Below are 5,275 nucleotides of genomic sequence, written 5' to 3'. Positions count from 1 at the left end.
CCTTAGTCCTCAAGCTGACATCTTTGCTCTTCAACACTTTGAAAAGGTCTTGTGCAGCAGATTTGCCTATTGCAATACATTGTTTGATTTCTTGACTGCTACTTCCATGAGTGTTGATGGTGGATCCAACAGTGAAGTCCTTGAAAAATTCAATCTTTTCTCTGTTGATAAGAATGTTGTTGATTGGTCCGATGGTGAGAATTTTTGTTTTCTTTACATTGAGATGCAATCCATACAAAAGGCTGTGCTCTTTGATCTTCATCAGTAATTATTTAAGTCCTCTTCACTTTCAGCAAGCAAGGTTGTATCATCTGCATATCACAGGTTGCTAATGAGTCTTCCTCCAATCCTGATGCCACGGTTTTCTTCTTTTAACCCAGCTTCTCGGATTATGTAGTTAAGTGCCATCAAGTCAATACCGACCCACAGTGATCCTGTGTAGGGTTTCCTAAGAGCAGCTGGTGGGCTTGAACCACCGACGTTGTAGTTCTAAATGACTTTGCAGGCCAGCATGTTAACCCACAGCACCACATCAGGACACCTTATGCCAGTTACAACTACTGAACTGTAATCCAAAAACTCCCTTATATACTCAATCTTCTTTGAACTTTTCCTTTACCAAACAAGACCCTCCGCTAAGGACATCCGCAGCCCTTTCAAATGGAGGCTATTTTTTTCATCCATACATTAGACTGTTCTCACTACCATCTTCAAACAATTCTTCAACCTCCCTCCATCAAGCTCCTGCCTGACACTGCTAAATTTCCCTAAACTCCTTGTCAACTACTGACTTTTCATTATCCATTTCCATTCATGAAAGTCTCAACATTAAATTCATTGTCTTTCTCTTTGCCCTGTTCCTGTTATTCTTGCAGACCTCAACATTCACATGGATTCTAACCAAAAAACACGCCTCACCCATTCTTATGGTGTCACTCTAGACTCAATCACTGTGACTACACTAGTTTCAAAAATAATTACAAGCACACATCACCAATCCTCCACTTCCTATCCTTCCATTTCACTTGCACTTGACTACAACAATCTATAACTCCAATCTTCCTCAAGACCTCCATCCAGTAATCTCCCCTCCTGCCTTCACTTCCCTCTTACCTCATTTAAATTCCAAGATCCATCTCCAGGCTGAGCCCAGCAGATCAGGGATACCTGAGCGAGTGGACTCTAGGCTCATGGAAAGAGTAAGACTGTAATGCTGGTGGATAGGAGGCTGCTTGCAATACGTGCCCTTTGGTTGTTTAAAGGATTATATATTCCTGTGTGTTTGTATGTACATTAAAAAAAAAAAAAAAAGAAGGACTAGAGGTAAATACTGTTAAATGATGATACATGGAGGGGACTGTAATCATTGCAATAAAACAAAATGTTTGGTTGAATGCAAAACCGATGTTCTCCCATGTAAACTCTCACTCAATTCACAATAAAAGTTTTAAAAACAAACAATAACAACAAAAGGAAGAACACATTCAATATTTCTCAAGCTGAAAGAACTAAAAAAAAAAAAAAAAAAAAATTCAAGTCCTGACTTGGAATATTATGAAGAATACTATGGGAAAAATATAGAACGATGTTGTTGTTGTTGTTATGTGCCGTGGAGTTGGTTCCAACTCATAGTGACCCTGTACAGGGTTTCCGAGGCTGTAAATCTTTATGGGAGCAGAATGCCTCATCTTTCTCCCACGGAACAGCTGGTAGTTTCGAACTGCTGGCTGTGAGGTTCGCAGCCCAATTTGTAACCACTACGTTACCAGAGCTCCTTATCAAATGATGTAGGAAGCACCAAAAGAAGATGCAAGAAACATACAATGTACTGTTCCAAAAAAGAATAGGTCGATGTTCAACCACTTCAAGAAGTAGTATATGATCAAGAACCAACTAAATTGGAGAAAGAAGTCCAAGCTACACTGAAAGCACTCACTCATCTATGGCAAGAAATTTGGAAGACAGCTACCTGGCCAACTGATTTAAAGAGATCCAATACTTATGCCCATTCCAAAGAAAAGTGATTGAACAGAAAGAAGAAATCATTGAGCAATATAATCAATATCACATGCAAGTAAAATTCTGCTGAACATAATTTTTTTTAAGTGGTTATAGCAGTACATCAACAGTGAGCCACTGGAAATGTAAGCCGTACTCAGAAGAGGATGAAGAGTGAGAGGTATCATTGCTGACATCAGATGGATCTTGACTGAAAGCAGGGAATACCAGAAAAATGTATGCTTATGCTTTGTATCAACTGTTGGTGGTGGTTATTTGCCGTGGAGTTTGTTTCAATTCATAGCAACACTCTATAGCGTTTCCAAGGATGTGAATCTTTACAGAAGCAAAAGCCTCATCTTTCTCCCATGGAACAAATAGTAATTTTGAACTGCTGACCTTGAGGTTGTCAGCCCAACATGTAACCACTACAACTACCACAGCTCCTTGCTTTATAGAGTACACAAAGGCATTCAACTGTATGGATAACAAACTTTGTTGATGACATTGTGAAGAATAGGAATTCTTGAATGCTTCATTTTACTCATGATAAACCTGTATATAGACCAAGAAGCATCAGAACCAAACAAGGAGATACTGAATGGTTTAAAATCAGGAAAGGTGTGTGCCAGGATTATATCTTTTCACAATATTTATTCAATCTGTGTGCTGAGCAAATACCCCAGGAAACTGGATTAAATGAAAACCAACATGGCAACAGCTTTGGAGGAAAACTCACTAACAACCTGTGATATACAGATGACACAACCTTGCTTGCTATAAGTGAAGATGACATAAAATACATACTGATGAAGTCAAAGACTACAGCCTTCAGTATAAATTACACCTCAATGTAAAAAAAATGAAAATCCTCACAACTGGACCAATAAACAATTTCATGATAAATGGAGAAAAGACAGAAGTTGTCACAGACTTCATTTTCCTCAGATCGACAATCAACATTCATGGAAGTAGCAGTTAAGAAAGCAAAAAACATATTGCAAATTAGGCAAATCTTCTGCACAAGACTACTTTAAAGCATTAAATAACAAAGATGTCAGTTTAAGGACTAAGATGAACCTGACCCAAGACATGGTATTTTCAGTTGCCTCATATGCATATGAGAGTTGGACAATGAATAAGGAGACTACAGAAAAATCAATGTATTCTAATTATGGTGGTGGTGAAGATTATTGAAATTTCCATGGAATGCTATATGATCAAACAAATTTCTCTTGGGAGAAGTACAGCAAGGCATTCCTCTTGTGAACAGGAACCAGACAAGGATGTTCGTTATCACCACTTCTACTGATGATTGTGTGGGAAGTCTTAGAGCTTTAAAGCAAGATGGGGAAATACAGGCATCCACACTGGCAAAAAAGTAAAAGTCTCGGGGAAGGGGAATGGAAGAACAAGGCGGATGGGAAAACAACAGTTAGGCAGATTTTCATGGGCTAAGTGAGACAGAGGCAAATAATGATGTATGCACAATCTTGGAACAACAGGGCTCTGGGATACAGGAATTAAAGCATGGTTTGAATGGGTAAAAGAGGGGAAATAATGTTAAGATGCTTGGCTGTCTTTTGAATCTTGGTTTCCCTTGCCTACCATTGTAAAATAGACACTTGAGGGGGAGAGAAAGGAATAGCCAGAAACATTACCATAGAAAGTTTGTCTTCAGTGTATAACTGATTGAAATATCTAAAAGGGGACTAGACCTTGCCCAGTGAAATAGGCTTCCTGCAGAGTCTTTGCATTGCATAAGACCATAATTGAACCTGAATCCCATCTAGAATCTTCTGAGGTGGGAAATTTCCACTTGAATGGACAAGCATACCAGCCTAGAACTAAAAGAATAGAAGATACTTCTTGAAAGAAAGACCAGCAGGAAAAATCAAAAACAATAACAGCAGTCCAACTGATTACTACAAGAACATGCAAGCTGTTCACCCAGGAGCCATCAAGGCAAGTGGTCGGGTCCCCTGAGAGCAAGCCCCCTTCCAAGACTAAGATTCAAGGAGAATACAGGAGCAGGCCTATGGTCTTGCTGGTGACCACATTGGTCACCGATAATGGGAAGTGGGGGGAAAAACAGCAATGAAGTTGTGAGCTAAGTCCCACCACGTTCAATAGACTCCTGTGAACCCAGGTTGAGACCTGGTTGGCCAGCAGTATGGCAAGACCTGGGGACTCCTGGGCCCAGAGACAGTGACATGGCCACAGAGGACTAGAATGGAGAGTGAAGCGTCCAGCTGATATGAAGAGAGGGGAGATGCACAAGAACACCTTTACTTGCAGATAGTACCCACTTGACCTGGCTTCAATGGCTAGATGATCAGAACTCTACTAGAAGAAGAAAGAAGAGGGAAAAAAAGAGTAATCCACTACAATTTGATGAACTTTAACTATACTTATGGATGTAGTAGATCAAAAGAGGAAACAAATCTTTACAGTGAGGATCATTTGCACTCCCTCAGTATACAGGGTTGATAGGGATAGGCAACTCAGACATTGGCTACCCAAGATGAGGGGGCTACAAAGGCAAGATGTGACTGGCTTACAAGCTTTCAAGAGGGATCCTAGTTCCAGAGGGTGTGGGGGAAGGTAGACTCTCCACTGAGTGGTGTCCAATCTGTCATGATGGGGCTGGTGAAAGGAGATGGGAATAAAACTCTTGTGGTACAATAGTGAATAGTTGCTATCAGGACTGACTGTGAGTGTCAGAAATGTAAAGGTAGATGATTTGTAACAACAGAAAGAGTGGCTGATTGTGCAGTCCAGGAGTGGAAAACCCTGGGACCATCAAGTAAGAAGAGCAGAGTGTGGTACCCTACCCAGAGAAGCAGTTATGCCAGAGATGGAGGCAGAGACGATGATATGGAGAGATGGAGCAGCTGGGGAATCTGGACTCAGGGAGGGCGCAGGGTTGGCTGACAGCTGGGGGGGCCATCAAAAAACCCTTTAGTTTTTTGATGATGCATGTAGGGGATTGTAATCATCGCAATGAAACAAAATACAATAGGATGAATGTAAAGCTGGTGTTCTCCCATGTAAACTATCACATAATTCACAAATAAAACTCAAAAAACAAAAAGAAGTAAAATTCTCTCTATTTGCAAATGATATGATTCTATACACAGAAAATCCCAAAGACTCCGCAAGAAAATTAATGGAACTCATTGAAAAAGTCCCCAAAGTGGCAAGATACAAGATCAAGTTACAAAACTAAGTTTGATTCCTCTATACTAATAAAAATAGTTCTGAAAAGGAAATTAGG

At 40.2% G+C, this 5,275-nt stretch overlaps 1 protein-coding gene across 1 annotated transcript in view; it reads right to left on the bottom strand.

Moving 5' to 3' along the window:
- Positions 1 to 5,275, bottom strand: part of CEP97 (centrosomal protein 97kDa) — a 60,170-nt gene that overhangs the window by 9,727 nt on the left and 45,168 nt on the right. The gene's annotated exons all lie outside the window — the stretch shown is intronic.

This window comes from Chrysochloris asiatica, unplaced genomic scaffold, assembly GCF_000296735.1.
Source record: "Chrysochloris asiatica unplaced genomic scaffold, ChrAsi1.0 scaffold00120, whole genome shotgun sequence".
In the NCBI taxonomy this organism is placed as follows: domain Eukaryota; kingdom Metazoa; phylum Chordata; class Mammalia; order Afrosoricida; family Chrysochloridae; genus Chrysochloris; species Chrysochloris asiatica.
The sequence above is the reverse complement of the archived record's forward strand: the minus strand, read 5'-3'. Positions and strand labels throughout refer to the sequence as shown.